This window comes from Trachypithecus francoisi, unplaced genomic scaffold (assembly GCF_009764315.1).
Source record: "Trachypithecus francoisi isolate TF-2019V2 unplaced genomic scaffold, Tfra_2.0 Lachesis_group2, whole genome shotgun sequence".
Classification (NCBI taxonomy): domain Eukaryota; kingdom Metazoa; phylum Chordata; class Mammalia; order Primates; family Cercopithecidae; genus Trachypithecus; species Trachypithecus francoisi.
Window position 1 is genome coordinate 102115942 of NW_022681465.1, and position 24535 is coordinate 102140476.

At 40.2% G+C, this 24535-nt stretch overlaps 1 long non-coding RNA gene across 2 annotated transcripts in view; it reads left to right on the forward strand.

Annotated features, from left to right (window-relative positions):
* The window catches only part of LOC117064514, a 69372-nt gene that overhangs the window by 37653 nt on the left and 7184 nt on the right, over positions 1 to 24535 (forward strand). For both annotated transcript variants that reach the window (XR_004429505.1, XR_004429506.1), the window contains exon 2: positions 24052 to 24172. This is a non-coding gene — a long non-coding RNA (uncharacterized LOC117064514). The remainder of the gene's footprint in view (positions 1 to 24051; positions 24173 to 24535) is intronic.

Genomic DNA, 24535 nt, shown 5'->3' on the forward strand with positions numbered 1-24535 from the left:
AAGAACTATTTCCAGTCCTCTTTGAGCCCTCTTTGCTTCTAGGAGCATTTTTTTCCTGTTTCAATTATTTTCCTCACACACATATACTGATCAACACTCAGCTAGGCCAAGTGTGGTGGCTCACGCCTGTAATCCCAGCACTTTGGGAGGCTGAGGTGGATGGATCACTTCAGGTCAGGACTTCAAGACAAGCCTGGACAAAAGGGTGAAATTCCACCTCTATGAAACAAAAAAAAACCCAAAAACAAAAATTAGTCAGGTGTGGGTGGCACATACCTCTAATCTCAGCTAGAGGCACATACCTCTAATCACTCTGGAGGGTGAGGTGGGAGACTTGCTTGAACCCAGGAGGTAGAGGTTACAGAGAGCTGAGATTGCACCACTGCACTCCAGCCTGGGAGACAGAGCAAGACTCCATCTCAGAAAAAAAAAAAAAAAAAAAAAAAAAAAAAAAAGAACTCAGTTAAAAATTCAAGGAGGACTCTTCATAGCTCACTCCCTCTGTCTCCCTCTCCTTCTCTTTCTTGAGCTCTGTCTTCTCTAGTACTCTTACCTGAAAACTCCAGCCACTTTGGCTTCCTTAGACTCCCAGCATCATCTCTTGAACTTAGAAGATCCCTCAGCTTTGCCTAATTTCCCTGTCCCTGCTCCACATCCTGGAAATGTTGTTCATATAATAAGCTGGTGAAACCACAGGCTGATCTTATTTATTTCTCAACTCTTAAAGATTGGTGTGCTTCATTGCCTCATACCAAGTGTCTTGTTTCACATGTTGTATCTGGTTTTTCTGTTGTCCAAAGCAGTAGAGTAAAGCCAGTCCCTGTTACTCCATCTTCCCAGAAGTGGAAGTGTCGTGCAATTTAAAGATAATATATCCCTATATACGTCTACTATATAGACAACTTGTGGATATTTACATAAGGAACAATTAATAGTGAGTTTTCTTGAAAATGGAAATGGTGACTGGGAAAGGGGCCTTTACTTTTCACTTGATAGCTTATTGGCTGTGTTCTGTCTTAAAATCCATGATATGTGTTGCTATCATTGTAATAAATAAAAGTTTTTCATGAAATGAATTTGTCTTGGAAGGATCTACTGAACCATGGAGTGCTGTTGATATTCAATTGATTCACTTTTTCCTCAGTGTCTTGGCTGATGGATAACCAGTTGCACTCATCTTTCATCCTCTTTCTTGGGTTAGAGGTGATGCAGAGTAATAACATTTGCCTTTTGATCGGATTATCCAGGAAGCACGGTGTTTCTGGACTCTTGCTTATTATCTAAGTTTGATGAGGGTTTGCATAAGTCTATTAGGGCAACATTTAAAATCAGTTCACTGGCTAATCCTCATATCTGTTGGTGGGATCTAAATCCATACGGCTTTCCTGGAGTCATTTTAGCAGTAGATCTAAAAAACCTAAAAATGTGTTTACTCTTTGACCCCCAAATTCTACTTCTATGAAATTATCTTAAAGAAATGATAAGGACAAGTGTGCAAAGATTTACAGTTGTTTGTATTGCATTGCAATCAAGGATGTATTGCGTTGTTTGTAACAGTAAAAAGTTGGAAGGTCAAAAATATCTAATAATGAATTGTTAAATTAAGTTTGACACATAATGAGACTGGAACATTCTGTGATTACTAAAAATTGAAAATGACATATACTTATTGACATACTTTACTAGATAAAAAGTATGTTTACATAAAAGTATGTACAGTATAATTCCAATTTTAATTCCTTTTCTACCTCACAGCTACACTGCCACATTGCAAAAAGTCTAGCTCTGATTTTGCAAAACCACAGTTAGGATCCTGAGCCTGTGAGACATGCCTGCACTCCCATTTCACCCTAATGGGCTTTATGTGTTACTGACTTTTCTTCAATGCTCTTCTGGTTTTGAGATGTGATCATTGAGAAAAGACTCTGGGGAGAAAATCCAATATGAAGGCCATAAAAGTAGTGAGATTCTATTGTTCCCAATTCTTTGTTCCCTTCAGATTACAAAATTGAATATCCATGCCCTTTGATTTGTGCCTCTGTGGTCTCTGTGAGGAGTATATTCCCTGCTCCACTGAAGTCGGACCTGGTCACATGACTTTGGTGAAAGAAAGGTTAGTACAGGTGATCTGAGAAAGTTTGCATGTGCTTTCATTGTTTGCCATAACTGCTTGGGCTTCTGGCATCTGCAGTGTGAACACATGATAGAAGCTTCTCAAGTGGAAGCTAGTACAGTTGCACTGAGAGACACGTGGAGCCAACCAAGTACAACCTGTGGCTTGGAGTCAAGCCTAGCTGACCCACGGACCCAGGAGGGTAGAAAACAAAAGTTGATTGTGAGATTTTGAAGTTGTTAGGTACAGTTATCCTATTAGTTATATAGTTGTCAGTTATGGATTTAAAACTAATACAGGTAGCAATAATAGCCCTGTCTTTTAATTGCTGAGGTCACAGCAATGTGGGTTTCAATGAGATGCAAGCTATTCAATTAGATAGAAGTATGTCATCAGCACCCTCATATCTCTTTGAACTCTTTCGTCCTCCTATATGTGGCATTTAGTAGAATGCTGAAAGATAAACAATGGTTTAAAATGGTAAAAAAAAAAAAAAAAAAAAAAAGGTAAAATGGCCATTATCCTTTCCCCTCTTCATGTTGTCCCAAATGTTATTCAAAGCCAAACCTTCGTTTCTCTTATCTGCATACAATGTACTTCTGGATCATGGTGTGATCAGGGTGGTCATATGTACACACCGTAGGAGCTGAGGAGGGAAGAAGATGCAGGATAAAGGAGAGACGCAGCATGCCTACCTCTGATAAGCAGATCATGCAGGTGTCCCTGGTCCTCGGCCACATAACAAAGAGGGGCTCTTAGGGGTCAGAGGTCAACCTCTCTTCTCTCTGCCCTCTAGATTTTTTTTTTGAAATAGGTTCTTGCTCTGTTGCCCATGCTGGAGTACAGTGGCACAATCATAGCCCACTGCAGCCTTGAAACCCTGGGCTCAAGCAATCCTCCCCTCATCCTCCTGAGTAGCTGGAACTATAGGTACCAGCCACTATGCCAGGTTAATTTTTAAATTTTTATTTCTGTGGAGATGGGGTCTCACTATGTTGCCCAGGCTGGTCTCAAACTCCTGGCCTCAAGCAATCTGCCCACTTCTGCTTCCCAAAGCAGAGGATTACAGACATGAGCCACTTTGCCCTGCCTTGTCCTCTACCTTTATTTCCCAAAGCATACTGAAAACATATTCTGTTGCCCTCTGGGCTAGTCTGTTCCCTAGAGCATAAGGTAATGAGGTAAGGAGAAGGGGCTTGTGTCTGTGCCCATGCAGCCTTGGTACCTCTTTGATCCAGGTATGGAAGGAATGTGTGAATAAGTGTTTGTGTGTGTGTGTGTGTGTGTGTATGTGTGTAGGTGAAAGTGTGTATTGCAGAGGACACACATTTCTTTTCTCTTATGAACAATGTGCTATTGGTCTGCATTATTTTCTTATTGCCTTTGTAGGCATTAGCCCGTTTCTTGGGTAAATCACTGGAGAGGCTTGCATGCACAGTGGTTGAGACTTAAGACAATGCATTCTGGAGCCATGCTGTCTGGATTTGAATCTCAGATTTGCCGGTTAGTAACCCTATGACCTTGGGTAAGTCACTTAACTTCCCTTGCCTCAGTGTCCTACACTGTGAGATGGGGATAATAATTGAATCCACTCCATAGTTTTGTTGTGAGGAGTAAATGAATGAATTCATGTAAAGTGCTTGGCACATGATCATGGCTCAGTGTTCACTCTTCTATTGTTGTTTTTCACAGGGCAGTGACTCAAATGCTAAAAATCTCTTTTTGAAGAATTATTCTTACATATCATAAGGTGTGGAAGAAAGAGAGAAAAAGAAATTAATACCACCACAGCTTGTGTTTCAGCAGAGTAATAGTATTCAACAGATGGGATTGGAGAAATCAAAAATGATCAAATCAGGGGGACATGCTCTTCTAAATGCTAGGACAGATTTTGCCCTGAGTCTCACGAGTAAAGTCACATTACAGTAGACAAGTGGGCTTCTGGGATCAGTGGGGCTGGGCAGCAGCAGCTCTGTGGGATTGGGGAGGGCTTGACTGATCTTGAAGTTATACTAAGGCTGAGAGGTTTCCTTCCTGGAGATGGGGCTGGCTGACAGGACCCACACTGGTCTCCTGATTTCTTCTCTTGCTCATAGCCTGCTTCTAGCCTGGTGCTTCTTGCCTGGTGCTAATGTCAGTAAGGTTCTTTTTCTTCTAGCCTGGTAATAGTGTCTGTAAGGTTGGTAAGTTTTTCCTTTTGCAAGCTGACTTGTATGAGAAGGATCATCCTTTAGACTGTGTTATATCTTAAGTGGCATTCCCAAAGAGGCTGGAATTGGTGCTGAGATAGGTTTGGGCTTGGAGGAGTGATGCAGGAGGCTCATGCATGTGTATGCACACATGTGTATGTGTGTGTATGTGCACATGTGTGTGTACATACACATACAGTGTGTATATGGATCTATGTGGTGGTTAGATGGACAAATGGATGAAGTGGTATTTAGCCAGATAGGGAAGCATTCAGGCAAATGAATCTCATTTAGCTCCCCAATCCTTATTACATTACTCTTTCCTGTATGTGAAGTGCATGAACATCCATTGACATTTCTGGAAGCACAGGCCTAGATCATGGATTATTATTCCTAATCTCTGTGTTGTAACCTTTAAAATGGAGTACAGGTCCCTGCTCAGTGCTTAGGCTGTTTGGAGAATGAGATCAGTTTTTATAATTATTTTACCAGATGGGAAGAACTCTTGGACTCTCTCAGAGCCTAAAGGCTCTTGATGACCATAACATGTCTTTCCCCACGGTGGATTATCTGGCGTCACCCCTGTTCTGCTTCCCCAGCTGTCTGCTTCCCTGGAGCCTGGGCTGGCAAGAGGCGCTTGCTAGGAGAGGGTCAGAGGTGTGGGGTGAGTGTGAATGAAGTTGCATGACTCTGTAGGCAGGGAGAACTTCCCAGAGCTAGAGGAAGTTGACTTTTGGATGAACTCTTAAATTGTGTTTTCTTTTCTCTTCCTGTTTATGAGGAATAAAAATTAATGGTATAATCTCATTGCATAAAGCTGAGAGCTGGAGAGGGTAGGGTTAATTTTCAGTTTTGACCTTAGAACTTCAAAGGGAGGGAAGAGAGGAGGGGAAAGAGAGAGAAAGAGGGACAGAAAGAGAGACAGGGAGAGAAACAGACCATCTTCTTTATACATCCTGGACTTAGAACCCTTGGACACAACCTGAGTGTTCTGCTTCTTTGGCTCTATGCGATGGAGAGTTAAGAATGGAGCATAGCCCTGACTCCTATGCCAATTGAGCCTCCCAGGTGACACTTGGCAGCCGGTCTGAGTCATTTGCATTTACACAGCCAAAGGGCTGCTCACAAGATGTTTTGTGCAGATATTTAAGTTGCTGGATTCCAAAGCATCCCCAGGGCACTCCTGGTCCCTCCTCTTCCATACGGCCATGCAACCAACTTCACATTTCTTTATGAAGATGGCATTGTTGGGGGTTAGATGCTTTTGGGAGTTATAGTAATAACAACATCAGGGCCAGTTCTTTCCCTTCCTTCCTTCCTCCCTCCCTTCCCTCTCTCTCCCTATTCCTTTCCTCCTTCCATCTCTCCTTCTTTTCTTCCCTCCCTCCCTCCTTTACTCTCTCCCTTCCTCCTTTCTTCCTTCTTCTTCCTTCCTTCCCTCTTTCCTCCTCCCTCCCTCTCTCCTTTCCACCTTCCCTCCTTCCCTCTGTTGTTTCTTCCTTCTGTCAGGGAAATATGTCAATTTCTGGAAGAAAGACAGAGCTCAGTGTCCAGGAACAGCACAGCCCCCGGGCCAGCCTTGCCGTTCCACTACCAGATGCAGAAGGAGGTGTTCTGGAATGACAAACTTTTCATGTTAAAGTAATGCAATTGTCAGGAACATCTGTATGTTAGTTTTCTATTATGGCTATAATAAATCACCACAAATTTAGTGGCTTAAAACAACACACATTTATTGTCTCACAGTTGTGTAGGTCAGAAGCCAGGGTACAGCAGGGCTCAACTGTGTCCTCTGCCTAGCATCTCCCTGGTGTTGGCAGGGCTGAGTTTCTTCCTGGAAGCTCTGGGAATGACTGTTTCCAAGTTCATTCAGGTTGTTGGCTGACTTCAGTTCCTTGTGGTTGTAGGACAGAGGTCCCTATTGCCTTGGTGGCTGTTGGCTGGGGGCTGGTCATCCTCTGGAAGCTCGTGCTTTCCACGTGGCCTCCTCCAGCAATGGGGAGTCAAGTTTTTCTCACACTTTGACTCTCTCAGGCTTTTCCTTTTTGCCACATCTCTCCAACTTCCAGCCAGAGAAACTTCACTGCTTCTAGGGGCTCATGGTTAGATTGGCCCAACATGGATAATCCAGGATCATCTCCCTATTTTAAGGTCACTGGTTAACAACCTTAATTCCACGTTCAAAGTCCCATTTGTGATTAATGTGACATATTTATAGGTTCCAAGAATTAGGATGTGGGTAATTTTGGGAGTAGTATTATTCGACCTACCACACCCTATAAATAATTTGTTAATTATATTGGCCACCTGAGGGTAACTAACTGCTGCAACCTTTGTCAGGGGATCTGCCTAGCATTTCCACTAGATTTTGGGCAGGGCCAAAGAGAGAAAGTGAAGGAACCTGAAGCTAGACATAGGGGTTGAACATAAGACACTTTCATCCTCCAAAGGGAAGCACAGGCCTCTTCTGATCTCTGAACTTTTAATCTGGATTAGGTTTGTGGAGATGGGATCCATCTCTTCACTCAGGATGGGGCCATGGAGGCCTAGAGGGGTGATGGGACTTGGCCAAGGTCAGTGGCCACACCAGAGCGGAAGACTACTGGGGAAGTTTCAGAGCTGAAAGAAGCCACTGTAAAGCCTGATCACGATTTTTCAGGACATGGACACATCTCTCAGATCTTTGGTCTTTTTGGCACTTAACCTCTGTATTAGTTTGTTCTCACGTTGCTAATAAAGACATATCTGAGACTGGATAATTAGGAAAGAGGTTTAACTGACTCACAGTTCCACAAGGCTGGGAGGCCTCACAATCATGGCAGAAGGCAAATGAGGAGCAAAGTCACGTCTTACATGCAGCAGGCAAGAGAGAGTGTGCAGGGGAACTCCCCTTTATAAAGCCATCAGATCCCATGGACTAGTTCACTATCGTGAGAATAGCACAGGAAAGACCTGCCCCCATGATTCAATTACTTCTCACTGGGTCCCTCCCACAACACATGGAAATTATGGGAGCTACAATTCAAGATGAGATTTGGGTGGAGACACAGCCAAACCGTATCAACCTCCAAAGCCAGGTGGATCAGCCAGACTGCACAGCCTTGAAAAAATAAATGACTATGGCTTTCTTGGCTTTAGGAAATACAAATCAATTAACATTATGGGTTGGGGCATATATGAACATGACGGTCGTCTTTCTGCAACCTGAAGAAAGTTGGTCTTGATGGCCAGCAAGACTTACTCCTTCTAATACTTACAATTCTCACAATTTCTTCTTAGGAGTTCTGGGTGTCCTGGTGGCCAGATCTTTTAGTCCCTCCTTGGCATAGCCACGACCCTCCACGTTGATGGATAGACATGGAGTCCACTGTATCAATTGTTCTGACACCTCTGGCAGAGGAAACTTGGAGAGGAATCCTTCCCTTCTGCTCATTCCTCTCTGAGAGAAGGCAGGGCTCCTACAGGCCGGTGGCTCTATTTTAAACCTGCAAGCAGCAAGCATGTTCCATAAGAGATCGGTTCCTTGTTCAGGGGTTTCATTCTCTTGCCAACTCTGCTCATCCTGGTCTCCTCTTTGTCATAGCCTAGAGGCATCTATCTCCTGGGGGTTTACATAAGACAGAGCAAAGTGCTCTCCAGGCTAAGAATATATCCACCCCCTTCCCTGGGCGATGTGCCTGGGAGGTGAGGAAACTGACTCACTGCATCTCTGACTCTATGAGAAGACAAATATATGAAAAAAAAAAAAACTACTAGATTAATGACGGGGGAGAAAAATCCAAGTATTTTTAGCACATGAGGGCAGAGTTAGCTGCTATGAAGTCCTAGAGGATGGAAGTTTTAATTTAAAATAAGAGCTATTTGTCTTTAATGTTTTAATTAGCGTAGGGAGCTTTAAAGTGGCAATTGTGGCACTTGAGGGTGGGGGACTCTGAAATAGGAAAATGCCCAGTAATAATCTGATCAGTAGCAGTGCAGACTGGTTGGGGGATCTGTCCGTGAAATCCAGGCATGACCGGTTTTCTCACAAACCAAAAACTTCATGTGATTCCCAGGCTGTGCCTCTGCCAATGCCTGTGAAATGCTGGGTCAATAGTCCTGCACCACTTCTGCCTGGGTAGAAGGAAGCACTGAAACTTGGGCTGCAATTGAACTGTGGATATGTGGTAGCCCATGAGAGCACCTGAGTCTTCCATGAGGATCTGAGGCTCCTGTTGCCATCTTGCTCCTGGGAGGAAGCATGTCTGTTCCCTGGAGTTCATCACAATGTTCCCTGATAAGCATGGTGACTACAGATTTGGAGATTTCTATAGGTGGAGCCGCTGCTGCTGTTGCTTTTAGAAAGATCCCAGTCATTACCCAAGGTGTTTTCCTTCCTGATAACTAGAGAAACAGGTCTAGGGAGGTGTTCATGAATGGCCAGTGTCAGTCAAGGGCTGTCATTTGGGCAATCTGTTTCTAGGGAAAAATATTGCTGGTTGCATATCCAATAAACATTATTCTTCTCCCTTCCTTGCTGATAGAATCAACCTTTTGCTATAGCTGTTTAAGATTTATTTTCAGATAATATACATAATAGGATCACTGGGATCATTGATTTTTGAGCCAGTATTGCCAAAGTGTGAGTCTCAGCTCCATCACTTTAAAACTAAGTGACCTTTGGCAAGTTATTTACTCTCTCAGTGCCTCAGTTTCCTTGTCTGTAAAATGAATATAACAAAACTACTTCTCTAGCTGGTAGCTTTGAAATGTAAACAAGTTAATGCATGTAAAGTGCTTATGTAGTATCTGGAGCATATAAAGTGTTCAATAAATATTAGCGATTCTTCTTTTTGCTTTTTGAGACAGAGTCTCGCCCTGTTGCCCAGGCTGGAGTGCAGTGGCATGATCTCAGCTCACTGCAACCTCTGCCTCCTGCATTCAAGCAATTCTTCTGCCTCAGCCTCCTGAGAAGCTGGGATTACAGGCATGCACTAATTTTTGGATTTGTAGTAGACATAGGGTTTTGCACTGTTGGCCAGGCTGGTCTTGAACTCCTGAACTCAGGTGATCCACCCACCTCAGCTTCCCAAAGTGCTAGGATTACAGGCATGAGTCATTGCACCCGGCCTAGTGATTATTCTTATTGCTACTACACCCCAGTCTCTGTTGCAGCTTGGGTATGAATACGTTACACATTACTGGCCAATTGGACCTGAGGGGAAGACTATTGGGAAACTTCTGGGCCATGCACAAGAGGACATGGACGGTACACATTTTGGCTGCTCATAGTCAGGTCTCTATGTGATGCTTGAAATTGCAGAAGCAATTGCAGTCCTGGGATAGTTTGACTTTGGATATTTTGTTAATTGGGATAATACATTATCCTCATTGTTCAAGCCTCCCACCACTTACAGTCAAAGCCATCCTAACTGATGTACCTAGTAACGGCAGAGGCCTCGCTAGAGTTATAGTGCATTTAAGTCATGTGTGGCAGTAAATGTATTTGATGGCATTGTTAGGATGGTTCTTTGCTTTAAAATATTTTTAAATGTTTTGGAAGTGTAGTACATTTACATAGTAAAACATTAAAAGAATGAAAAATCTAACAGTGAAAAAGCTCCTTTTCACATTGGACATTCATGTTGCCATTCCCCCAGGCCCCAATAGCTAGTTAACCACTACTTTTAGTCTTTGACTTACCCTTTCAGAAATTTGGAAAATAAATATGGCCAGTCGCGGGGGCTCATGCCTGTAATCCCAGCACCTTGGGAGGCCGAGGTGAGCAGATCGCTTGAGCCCAGGAGTTTGAGACCAGCCTGGGCAACATGGGGAAACTTCATCTCTACAAAAAATACAGGAATTAGCTAGATGTGGTGGTGTGCACCTGTAGCCCCAGCTACTTGGAAGGCTGAGGTGGGAGGATCACTTGAGCCTGGGAGGTCAAGGCTGCAGTGAGCCGTGATTGCACCACTGAACTCCAGCCTGGGTGACAGTGAGACCTTGTCATATATATATATTATATATTTATATTTATAATACAAAATATATTTTCCCTCTTTTGTAATGTAAATGTTAGCATGCTGTACACATCATTCTGTACCTTGCTTTTTTCACTTAACATATCTTAGAGAGCTTTCCATATCAGTATGTAAAGTGCTTTCTTATTTCTTTTTACTGTTACAAAGTACTCCACTGAATTTATTTAACCACTCCTTTACTGACAAGTATCCAGGTTCCTTTTAATCTTTCGCTGTTGACTGCAATGCTGCAATCAATAGATGGTATACCTGCCATTTTGTAGATATGCAAATATATCTGTAGGGTAAATTCCCCTAAAGTGTAGTTGCTGAATCCAAGAGCACATCCATTTGTAATTTTGATAGCTCTTCCTAAGTGCAACCCTCTGTATGGGTTGTATAAATTTATACTCCCACCAGCAAGGTATGAGAGTGCCTATTTCTCACAGACTTGGCAACAGAACATGCTATCAATTTTGGATTTTTGCCAATTTTATGGTGAAAAATGGTATCTTAGTAGTTTTAATTTTCATGCTTCTTGTTATGGGTAAAATAGACCATTACAAATATGTTTAAGAATAATCTGCATATTCTTTGAATTGTCTGTTTATAATATTTGTCCATTTTTCTAGTGGGTTATTGGTCTCGTTCTTATTCATTTCTAGAACTTTCTGTATATTAGAGAGAGTATTCTGTCTATGATTAGTTATAATTATGTTTCCAAGTTTGTCTTTATCATTATTATTATTATGGTGAAGTTTATTTTTGTCATGCAAAGGTTTAAACAAATTTTTTATATAGTTGAACTTATGTTTTTTATAATTTTGGATTTGGGGATAGTTAAAAAGCCCTCCATATTCTGAGATTATGAAAAATATCCCATCTGTTCATTTACTACATTTATTGATTTTTTAATATTAAAGATTCAGTTCATTTGGAATATATCATGGAACACAGAATGATGAGTCCAACATTAATGTTTCCCAGATAGCTACCTTGTTGCCCCACCACTATTCAAAAGTTAAGTTTGCCCCACTCCTTTTACTGTACTTTCTTATTCCATTGTTTCATCTATTCATGAACCAGTACTACCTTGTTTTAATTACTGAGCCCTTGTGGAATATTTTTATATCTGGTAATCCCTTTTCACTGATTTTTTAAAATCAGAGCTTCCTTTGAAAACCTTCTTTGCTTATTTTCAATATGAACCTTAGGATTTTTTTCTAGCTTAAAAAAAGAGAACTACTTATTAGGTTTATTGAAATTATACTAAATTTAAAAATCAAATTCGAAAGATCAGCATACTCTTGATACAAGAAGGAAAGCAGCATCGAGTCATCTTGTCAAAATATGTGGTATGTTTTCCCATTAGTTTATGTCTTCTGTTGTGTGTCCTGGAATATTTGAAACAGTTTTTTAGGTCCATGTCTCTTAAAATTATTCCTAAAAAATAATATCTTTTTTTGTTGTTTCAGTTTTGGCTAATGTAAATGGACTCTTTCTCTCCATTATAATCTTTTTGCTTCTAATTATTGACTTCTTTATATGTTTTCTGCCCCACAACATTACTGAGTTTTCTTATTGCTTTTAGTAGTCTTTTTAAAAAATTGATTTCCTTGGGTTTCCTAGGGAAATAATACTATCATCTGCAAACAGGGTTGGTTTTGTCTCTACCTCTCCATTTTTATACCTTAAAGTTCTTCTCTCATGTGCATTTTATAGGCTAGAGTGCCAGTAAAAATGGACAAGAATAATAGGAGGGCTGGATAAATCCGCAACCATAGTGAGCAATTTTAACACCTTTCCTCAGTAACTATTAGAGCAAGCCCATAAAAAATTAGTAAGCAGCATGATTAGCAAACTTGATCTAATTGACATGTATAGAATCCAGCACTCATAACTCCAGAATGCACATTCTTTTTGAGTGCACGTAAAACATTGACCAAAATTGATTACATGTTGGGCAATAAGTCAAGTCTCAATAAACTTCAAAGGACTGAAATAATACAGAGTATATTTGCTGATCACAATGAAACTTAGGTAAAAATCAATAACAAAAGTTAACTAGAAAGTTCCTAATTGTTTGACGTTTAAGCAATAAACTTCTGAATAGCCCATGGGTCAAGGAAGAAATTAGCAATGGAAATAAGAAGTTATTTTTATCTGAAAGGTAATTAAAATATGACACATTAAAACATGTAATGCAGCTAAAATCATGCATAGGAAGGCATATTTATAGCCTTAAATGTGCATATTTGGAAAGAAGAAAGGCTGAAAATCAATCACTTCAATTCATCTTAATAAGTGGGAAAATAATAGCAAATTAAGCCCAAGGAATGCAGAAGGAAGACTATACAAAAGTTGAGAGCAGAAATGAATGCTATAGGAAAATAATGTGCAAGAGAAGGTCAACTAAGTCAAAAGGTAGTTCCTTAAAAAGGCTGATAAAATTGATAAACTCTTGGCGAGACCAATCACAAAGAAGAAGGGACCAAATAGCAATATCAGGAATGAAACAGGGGACAAGACAAATATTACAGACATTCAACAAATAATAAATGGATATAATGAACTACTTTATGCCAATACATTTGACAACTTGGTTGAAATTGATAAATTCCTAGAAAAAAACTTATCAAAAGTGACACAGAAGAAATAAAAGATCTTAATAGTCCTATAGGTATAAAAGAAATTGGATCTATAAGTAAAACTTCCTATAAAGAAAACTTCAGGTCTAGATGGCTACATCAGCCAAATTCCAAATTACTTTAAAAGAAAAGAATTAACATCAGTCTTACATAAATCTATCTAGGGAATAGAAAGAAGCAAAACTTTCCAACCAATTTCATGACATAAAAACTTGATGAGTTCTTTACAAAAAAGAAAAATTTCAGATTAATCTCTCTCATATATATAAATGCAAAAATCCTAGGATTAAAAATTCTAATATTAAAAATTAAATCCAGTGATCTATAAAAAGAACAATACACCATGACTATGTTCAATGCAATATTGATGTTGCATTCAAAAATCAATTGTTTTAATTCATATTATTAACAAAATAAGGGAGAATTAGCAAAATAAAGGAGAAAAATTGTACAATCATCTCAATAGGCATAGAAAAATAATCTGATATAATTCAACACCTGTTGATACAACTACTACTCTAATAAACATAAATTTCTTAGAAAACTAAAATGGAAGAGAATATTTTTAATTAGATAAAAGGTGTGTACAGCAAATATCACAGTTAATGGTGAAACATTGAGTGTTTTCCCTCAGGAACTAGAAATGAGACAAGTATCCCTACTATTATTATTTTTGTTCAACATGCCTAAAGACTCTAGGCAGTGCAAGAAAGCAATAAAAATGTTTTATAAGGGTAAATGTATTGGAACTATTATTATTACTGATGATATAATTGTGTGTACAGAAAACAAAAATCTATAAATTATTGGCATTAATAAATAAATTTAACAATATAACTAGCTATCAGATCGATATGTAAAAATAAATTGTGTCTTTCTATTCCAGGGCCAAAGAATTAGAAAACTAATTTTAAAAATTATATCATTTACAATAACATAAAAACATACCAAACACCTAGTAATCTAATAAAAGATGTGTAAGACCACCACAATGAAAACCTCAATAAATGTAGGGTTAGTCTATGTTTATGAACTAAACAATTCAATTTAATAAAGATATCCGTTCTCTATAAATTAACCTATAAGTTCAGTTAAAATTTTAAAAAAAGTTTAGTCCCATTTAAAATCCAAGCAGCTGTTCTGTGGGGAATTCACAAGCTTGCTCTAAAATTTATGTGGAATTGCAAAGGGCCGAGAAGAACCAATACAATCTTAAAGATGAAGAAGAAAGTGGTTGAAGGACTTACTTTAATAGAAACCAAGTCTTATTCTAGTTTTAGTAATTTAAAAAGCTGAGTGTTAGTACAAGGATAACTCCCCAACAGCAAAAAAAAAAAAAAAAAATGGAATAGAAAGACCTTAGAAACAAGGTTTTTGATCAATAAGAGAAAGATGATGTTTTTAATAAATGTTACTGGGCCAATTAGATATACATTTGGGAGAAGAAATCTTGACCCCTACTTTGTACCATAAAAAAATTCCAGGTAGATTGTAGATTGAATGTGAAAAGTAAACCAATTTTCTGGAAGACTGCATTTGAGAGTGTATCTATGACTTTGAGTAAACAAGGATAAACAGAACACAAGTTGCACTAACCACAAAATAAAGATTGATAAATTGGACTGCGTTAACATTAGGATCTTCTGTTCATCAAAAGACACACAAGTTGGAAAGGCAGTCACAGAATGGGAGATGTTTGCAGTACATACAGCAAAGAGTTCATTACCAAAATATAGAAAGACAGCCTCATATCAATAAGAAAAAGACAGACAATTGAATAAAGACAGTGGAAACAAGACCTGAAAAAGAACTTCACAAATGAGAATATTCAATGTCTGCTAAATATACGAAGAGCAAATCAAGTCATTTTAGTGGTCTGGGATGTTTAATTAAAACCACAATGAAATATCCCTACACATCTGCCAGAAAGACTAACATTAAAAAGGCTGACAATACCAAGTGCAGCTGGGGATGTGAAACCAGTCTCACAGGCACCTGGTGGGAATACAAACTGACATAATTACTTTGGAATACACATATGCCTTGGGATCTAGCAGCTCACTCCTGGATATAGATCTAATAGAAATGCATATATACGTACACCAAAAGACATACAAAAGAATGCTATTGCTGCATTGTTTGTAATAGCTCAAAGCTGGAAACAACCCAAATGTCTTTCGACAGAAGAAAAGGCATATGTGTGTATCATGACATATGCATGCAATTGAATAGAGGGGTGAAAAATGAATCAACTACAACTATGTGCTTCAACAGAAATAATTTCACAAACACACTGTACAATTCCATTTAAATAAAGTTCAAAAACAGTCAAATCTAAATGATGATGTTTAAATAAACATGTATGTCTCTCCTGTGTGAGGTACCATGGAATAAACTACGGTTTTAGAAATCAGAATAATGTTAACCTTTGGGGAGAAGAAAGGGGCTCTAGGGAGGTTTCTGGGTTGCTGAGAGCGTTCTATCCCTTGATCTGTGGCTGCCGGGATGCCTTTACTTGAGATAATTTATCGAGCTTATTAATTGTGTACTTTTCTGCACGTAGCTCAAGCAGCAAACACTTGTTAAGCACCTAACATGTATATGTAGGATTGCATGGGCACTGTGCTCCCTCTTCTTTTCACCCCCTTGTTAACATCACCCGTGCTGGAGGGAGCTCATTATTACTAATTGGCTGAAGTGACAGTACAGTAAATGAATGCAGCAAGGCTCTGCAAGTCTATGCTGAGAGTGGAAGTAGGGCCCAGTTGGGCTAAGGCCAGATGTTCTTTTACTTTGATTGGCACAGTCCACTTTAGTACTTCCCAGTTCATGACAGCTTTCCTCTGCCACATTTAAATTTCTAAAGATAATTGTGCTGCTAATGGCCAGGAGGCCCCTGCTCCAAAGCTTGAGTGACTCTCCTTGATTCAGGTATCTGACTGCCATCTGGACATGGCAGTTGGTAGAGAGCTAGAGGAAGAGCTTGCTGAGATCCCAGCTTGCTCGAGGGGGTAGGAGGCAGGGTCAAGTCTGAACTCGTGCAGAATTGTGCTCTGGCTGCACAGTAACAACAGTACTTATTTTCTCAACCATGAAGCTGTAAAAATGATCATACACCTGTGTGTATTTGAGTAGGAATTACGTGCATAATTAAATTGTTCATGAATCATCTGTGTGTGACAGTTTTGCCTATATCCAGATGGAAGTGTCCGTTATAAAGTAAAAGAAATAAAAACATGTTGATTTGTAGAGGTGGTGAAATTGTGAGCAAATTTTTCTTTTAATATTGTTCCAATGTTTTTGTGTTTGTAACCAGTAATAACACTAAACACAAACAAAAGAATGATTTTCATTGCATGCATACTCAGACAATAGAAAAAAGACCCTACTAAACCAGCATTTTATACAAATTATTATACATATAAACATTTCTTAACTAATTTGGAAATTTTACCAGGGAACATGGTCAAATTTGAACGTGCCATTTGTGTATTTTCAGTGTCAGTAACAGAAAAATAACCTTCCATTTATAAATATGAAACTGAATTTAGATCAAATTTCAGAACTCATCATTCTGACAGTCTTAGATGTGAAAAGCTGGCATTCACTGCTGAAAATATTTCTTCAAGTTTGTTTAACATATGGCCTCCAGCTATTGAGAAGATTTTTGTTATTGCTATATCAAAGGTGGCTTCTGAGTTGACAAATGAATGTTTTAATCACAGTCTGGTCTAAACTTGGCCATTACACATATTGAATGAATTTGGTTAGTTTCTTTGTGAAGGAATATACTTACACTGAAGAATTTCAATGCATTTATTTCTTTCTAAGAAACTAATCTTTAATGAGCTTTACTATGGTCACTGCATATCAGAGTCTACAGGGGATTGCCAGCCGAGCAAATAGTGGCTTGGAATTAGGAACTCATTTTCTTACAAAAGTAATACTACACACAGTGGTACAGTCTTAGGATAGTCCAAAATAGGAGATTTAACTCAGTATGTAGAGCTGTACTGCTTCGAATCCTAGGCTGATTCCTTATATCTGGGAGCAGAAAGTCCTTTAGTGGAGGTAAGGAGGGTAAGTAGGGGCAGAGAAGAGAAAGGAGAAGAGCAGATGAGAAAGAGGAGAAAAGATAAAGGAGAAGACAGAGGAGGCAGAGGAGAGGGAAAAAAGAGAAGGTCAAAGAGGAAAAAAGAGAAAAATAACAAGGAAGAAAAGGAGGAAAAAAATGGTCTTCTTTTTCTTTCCTACAACAGGACTGTGCTCAGTGACATTTCCCTGGCAGCCTCTCCTATTTCTGCCTCCTCCACTTTCTGATGCCTCTGTCAAAGCTTCTCAGGCCCCCAAGAGCTCCCAGGCTACTCTAAGCTCCCCATGGAGGTGCCACACTCAGAGTTGTTCACCCTCTGAAGATGTCTCATGCCCATATATTATCATCTTCCTTTTTTTTTTGGTGAAAGGTCTTGAAGTCACTGTTGATCTGAGTTAGGTGTAAAGAGCAAAGGCGTAAAGATCAAACAATCTCTAAGATGTGAATGATGAATAATCTCATATCTTCGAATGTTTGAATTTTTAAAAGAAAAACAGAGATTTTTTAATTGGTAGAACTATGAATACCACTAAAAAAAAAGTGAAGTGGGACATTCTGACCTTTTGAGATTAGTGATTAAGATTTTTGGTCAAGGCAAAACCCCACAGACAGGCTGACTGGCTTGTGACACTGCTTAGAATCTGCTGTGGTCACCTCCTGTAACTTGTTCTTCCTCTTCAATTTCTTCTCTATTTTCATTTTGGGACCCATAGACTCTCTAAAAGCTTTGCAGCAGAAGTGGGCACCTGCATACATTTGTCTTCGTAAGTTGACCATTGGTGAGTTAGTGGGGACCTGTATACGTGCTCTACATTATTGGCTCCAATTTACAGATGAGGAAATTGAGGCATGCTGTGGTCTGAAAGAATGTGTCCCCCCAATATTCATATGTTAAAACTTAATCCTCGTTGTGTAGAAGTGGGGCCTTTGGGAGGAGGGCTCTGCCCTCATAAATGGAACTAATGTCCTCATATAATGGGAGCTTGTTTGCCCTTTCTGCCATGTGAAGACACAGCTACAAGGTACCATTTACGAGGAATGGGCCCTTATCCGACATCAAATCTGCTGGCACCTTGATCTTGGACTTGCCAGCCTTCAGAACTGTGAGCAATAAATTTCTATTGTTTATAGATTACCCAGTCTCAGGTATTTTTGTTATAGCAGCCCAAATGGACTAAGACAAGGCATTTAGCAACTAAAGCCATATCCTTTTTAGTACAAGGAATATATGCATCTGATTTTCTTTTTCTTTTTCTTTTTTTTTTTTTTTTGTGATGCAATCTGGCTCTGTCACCCAGGCTGGAGTACAGTGGCGTGATCTCAGCTCACTGCAACCTCTGCCTCCCAGGTTTAAGCAATTCTTCCTGCCTCAGCCTCCTGAGTGGCTGGGATTACAGGTGCCTGCCCCACCACACCCAGTTAATTCTTTCTTTTTTTTTTTTTTTAAGTAGAGACAGGGTTTCACCATGTTGGCCAGACTTGTCTTGAACTCCTGACCTCAAGTGATCCACCCACCTCGGCCTCCCAAAGTGCTGGGATTACAGGCATGAACCACCATGCCCAGCCTGCATGTGATTTTTATAGTGCTGTAGGCCTGCACTGTCTGCTATGGCAGCCATTCGCCACATGTGGCTATTAAGTACTTGATATGGAGCTAGTATGACTGAGGAACTGAGCTTTTGATTTTATTTAATTTTACTTAATTTAAATTTAAAAACTGATAGGCAGTTTGTTTATTGAAAAACTTTAAGTACGTTTGAAATAATGCAGGTATATGAATCAACTTTTTAAACTTTAAGTTTTATGAAATCTAAATATAGATCAAGTATTTCAGCGAACATTTAGTGTTTGCAGGCTGGACACCCTCTGCTCCAGCTGAAGACAACTCTGAAAGGCCATGTCAGTGTCAAGCTTCCTGCTGGGGTCCCTGAAGCCTTCGCTGATTCTGCACCACAGTCCATATTCTCCTTTGGCCCAATCCTGCATCATTCCCTTTCTTTCCAAAAGTGTTGAGCCCAAGAGTTTTCTTGAATAAACCTCTGCCCCCTAATATTCATCTCAGAGTATGTTTCCTGGAAAACTCAACTTGCTATAGTACATTTATTTTTAAATAATATAATTTATTTATATTTAAGGTCTGGGACCTTAAATATCTGGTATATCAAAGGTCCACATTATTGGGATATCATGGTCAGTAAGGAAGCAACTGAATGTGTGCCCACTGTGTGACTGATCTTTAACTGAGGGCTGTGAGTAGCCTTGAAGCAAGAATCGCTGGGGGATGGCTGAACCAGATGAACTCTAAGGTCTGCCTCTGAGCCTCTACAAATACATTTTTATCTATAAAATGGTAGCTTGTTCCCAGTGCTCAGGGACTGGACTTGAAACTGAAGAATGGTAGACATCATTTTTTGAGTGTCTGTGGCTGGGGGAAAAGGGAAACATGTTTAGCAAATACTGAAAACTGAACATAAGTCAAACAGGGCTCAATGCTCTGGCATCAGACAGATGTTCTGAAGGCACAGAAGCTTCACATGTGGTAGCCCTGAAGGACCTTGGGGAAGATAAATCCTCATACTGGGCAGAGTTTTTAACAGAACATCTCACTGCCCATTTGCTTGGAAAAAGAGTGTCCTGAGGAAAGAGTGTACGCTGCTTTCTGGGCAGTACACAGTACTTTAGCCCATGAATAGTGGCATGAAGGAAGCAAAACTGGAGAGCAGGAGAGCAGGAAGTTTAGAGAAGAGCTATGCATTGGCTTCTAGAACGAACAAAGTGTGAGAATATTTGTGTTCCACAAGGCTGCTCACCAAAGGCTCCTTGTTACAAAGGGGGATCTCAAAAATCAGATAAACAGAAGCACTTCTCATTTGCAAAGGTTCCCAGTTCCCAGTGTGGCAGTACAACCCTGAATCTCCTATATGGCACAGAGAGGGTCAGACAGGAACCATGTGGCAGGTTGGTTGTTTCTGATACTTTTTTGTTTGCTAGTTTTAATTGTACATACTGATGGGGTACATAGTGATGTTTCAATACAAACAATATAGAGCGATCAGATTAGGGTAAGCAGCATATCTATCATCTCAAACATTTATCATGTATCTGTGTTGGGAACATTCAAATCTTTTCTTTTAGCTATTTGAAAATATATGCTAAACTCCCGTTAACTGCAGCTGCCCTACAGTGTTATAGGACACCAGAACTTATTTTTTCTATCTAGCTCTACATTTTATATTCTTTAACCAATATCTATCCTCCCAACCCCCTCACCTTCCCAGCCTCTAGTAACTCATATTCTACTCTCTACTTCTATGAGACTGACTTTTTTTTAGCTTCCACATATGAGAACATGGGATGTTTAACGTTCTGTTCCTGGCATATTTCACTTAACATAAAGTCCTCCAGCTCCATCTATGTTGCCATGAATGATAGGATTTCATTCTTTTTTTTTTTTATAACTGAATAGTACTTCATTTTGTATATACACCACATTTCCTTTATCCGTTCATCTGTTAATGTACACTTACATTGATTCCATATCTTGACAATTGTGAATAGTGCTGCAATAAACATGGGGATACAGATACCCGTTTGATATACTGACTTCCTTTCCTTTAGATATATACCCAGTAGTGGGATTGCTGGAGCATGTGGTAGTTCCATTTGTGTTTTTTGGAAGAAGCTCCATACTGTTCTCCTAAATGGCTGTACTAGTTTATATTCCCACCAACAGCATAGAAGAGTTCCCTTTCTCCATGTCCTCACCAGCATTTGTAACTTTTTGTCTTTTTGTTAATAGCCATTCTAACTGGGGTGAGATGGTATCTCATTGTAGTACTGATTTACATTTCCCCGATGATTAGTGATGTTGAGCATTTATATATATGTTTGTTGGACATTTGTATGTCTTCAGAGAAATATCTATTCAGTTCATTTGCCTGTTTTAAAAGTTGGGTTATTTGCTTCGTTAGCTGTTGTTTGAGTTTTTATATATTCTGAACATTAATTCCTTCTTGGATGAATGGTTTGCAGATATTTTCTCCCATTCTGTAGTTTGACTTTTCATTCTATTTATTGTTTCCCTTGCTGTGCAGAATATGTTTTGTTTGATAGAATCCCATTAGCCTATTTTGGATTCTTTCTATCATATGGAAGGCAGTAATTTATCCTCACTAAAATAGATTTTTTTTTTTTTTTTTTTTTTTTTTTTTTTTTTTTTTTTTTTTTTTGAGGCGGAGTCTCGCTCTGTCGCCGGGGCTGGAGTGCAGTGGCCGGATCTCAGCTCACTGCAAGCTCCGCCTCCCGGGTTTACGCCATTCTCCTGCCTCAGCCTCCCGAGTAGCTGGGACTACAGGCGCCCGCCACCTCGCCCGGCTAGTTTTTGTATTTTAGTAGAGACGGGGTTTCACTGTGTTAGCCAGGATGGTCTCGATCTCCTGACCTCGTGATCCGCCCGTCTCGGCCTCCCAAAGTGCTGGGATTACAGGCTTGAGCCACCGCGCCCGGCCTAAAATAGATTTTTATTTTAAGTTTAGATTTATTTTCCTAGCTACAATATGCCTATTACCATTACCAGCTGAGGAGCAGGAAGGGTCACTTGACCTGTGTTCAGTTGTAGAAATAAAGATCACAAGATTTACCCAAATTTATTTTCTTGCTACACTGTACATATTAAAGAGCCATTTAAAATCATATATCTATATGGTTTTACATCTGCTATAAATATATATATATAATATATTTATTCCCTTCCTCTCTCTTTATCTCACTATGGTATATAAACATATGCTATATACATTATACATATGCCAGGCACGGTGGTTCACACCTGTAATCCCAGCACTTTGGGAGGCTGAGGCGGGCAGATCACGAGGTCAGGAGATCGAGACCATCCTGGCTAACACGGTGAAACCTCATCTCTACTAAAAATACAAAAAAAAGTAGCTGGGTGTGGTGGTGGGCACCTGTAGTCCCAGCTATTCGGGAAGCTGAGGCAGGAGAATGGCATGAACCTGGAAGGCAGAGCTTGCAGTGAACCGAGATCACACCACTGCACTCCAGCCTGGGCGATAGAGCAAGATTCTGTCTCAACAACAACAACAACAACAACAGCAAAAAAAAAAAAAAAAAAAATGTTAGCAGTCACAGCTGGGCGTGGTGGCTCATGCCTATAATTCCATTGCTTTGGGAGGCTGAGAAAGGTGGATTGCTTGAGGTCAGGAGTTCGAGGCCAGCTTGGGCAACATGGCAAAACCCCATCTCTACTAAAAATACAAAAAATTAGCCAGGTGTGGTGGTACATGCTTGTAATTCCAGCTATTTGGGAGGGTGAGGTATGAGAATTGCTTGAACCAGGAAGTCAGAGGTTGCAGTGAGCTGAGATTGTGCCACTGCACTCTAGCCTGGCAGCCTGACAGTGACAGAGTGAGACGCGATCTCAAAAACAAAACAAAAAACAAAAACCGAAACAAAAACAACAACAACAAAAACAAGAAGCACCCAAAATGTTAGCAGTCATAGTCTTACTTTCTAAATTTTTTTCTTTTTTTCTTATGGTCTGTTTTCTCCACTTATGTTTTGTGGATACAGCATCTTTTCATAACTCTCTGGAAGTCTGAGTTTTTTTTTCTCTTTAATTCTTTTCTGTTCTTTATTTTTCTTTCAAGAAAAATAAAGAACATTTTATTTTTTTTCTGTTGGTGTTTTCATTTCACAGTTTGGACTCAACGGTTTGGAGATCTTGGATATTTAAGAATGAGATGATAGGTCGCCAAGGAGTCCTGCATTGGGGGTTGGGGTGGGGGAGGGGCTGGTTACTGTGAGTGGGAAGGCAGTCACTCATTTTTTGGAGCGTCTTTCAATGTCAGATTGAGAAGGATTTACTGTGGCAAACAGTAACCCCATGCTACAGGCCCTAGTTCTTCTCAGAAAGTCCATTCATGTTTCTTGCAGAGACAGAATTTCAGTTTTATTTTAGGCTTTTTCCTGCCCTGGGCTGGGATCTAAATACCTGGGTACTAGCACGTTTGTAAGCAGGGATGTTAGGGGGAAACCTCAGGGGGATTGTTCCATACACAGACTTTCAACCACCGACCCCGTCTCCACTCTCATATCTCATGCCCGCCTTCCATTGCCTTTACCTTCTCAGCAGCCTCTTCTGCTCAGCTCCTAGTTAATACTCCTCCATCTGCTTTGAGTCTTACAGAAGGATTTTGAAATCTTAAGTCTCCTGATAGGGTTCTCTTGGATTATTTGCAGAGACAGGAGATTAAACCCAAGGGCTGAGCCTGTCGCTTTCAACTAGAAGCCCTAGAGCCTCTGGGTTTTAAATGACTCTTTAATATGCTCAAAGTTTAGAGTCAGTGTGACCCATGACAGTATTCCCCAGACTAGTGCAATGTCCCCTGATTTATAGTAATGTTTCCAGTTGGTCTTCACGACCCTGGAGTCACAGGGGAGTCTGGACTGAATGGAGCTGGAGAAGACATCTGAAAGGCTTCACTGCATAAGAAACAGGATCACAAGGGCAAAAAGACCCTCTACTATTTGTCAGAAAGCTAATGGAGAGGTAGTCCAGGCTGGGATAAGGCTCAGGTTAGTGCTTGGAGGAGAAAACAGGTGAGAGGCTCTAGGAACAGCAATGTCTGCCTCGCTGTTGCTCAGAGCCTGAGTTGGTAGTAGGGGGAGATGAGAGATCAGCTATGTCAGCAGCCAGTGGGGCGGCCAGCGGTGGGGCTTGAAGAGTCTATAAGGTGATGTAAGCTATCAGTTCCAGAAGAAATCTGTGCAAAAGTCCTGCTGATGAGGGTAAGTTTGAAGCCAGAAAATAACATTGTCAGCAGTGTCACCGGCACATACAAAGGACAGTGATAGATTGCACAGCCCCCCTCTCACATTTCTTGGCTAATGGAAGCCACAGCTTGCCCATTAGTTTCAACTTCCTTCCCCAAAGACTTTCCGCTGGAACTTGCAAAATGTACATTTTACCTCTTTGTCCTTCCCTCCCCAGCCTGCTAGCAGAGATGAATAAGGCTGAATTGGCAAGTCCCTGGAGAGAAAGGAAGAGATGAGAGAGACCCCCAAGTTGTGTGATCAGCTCCAGCACACTGGAGACTGGGCCATTTCACAAGGTGCCACTCAATCTCGTTTTTAGATGGGGCGTAGGTCGGGGGTAGGCATTAGGCTCACTGAGAGGTTCCCTTAAAGCGGTGGTGTGCTGTTTCTCCATTGCCTCTCCTCCAGCACAGGGAAATCACACAGCAAAAGTACACCAGGCTCTGGAGAAGGGCCCCAGACCTCGCTGGTCCACAGCTGTGCTGAGCAGGTCTTTCCCATGGGCCTCTGAGGCGCTCCTTGTGAAAGCAGAAGTGGGTTTTGCCCTGCAGAGCAAAGGAATTCTATTTGCTCCATGAGGTTTACACAGTTGCTTTTTTCTTTTTCTCTTCCACTTCTCCCTTGAGAAAATTAGCTAGAACAGGTGCCTTTTTCTCCTT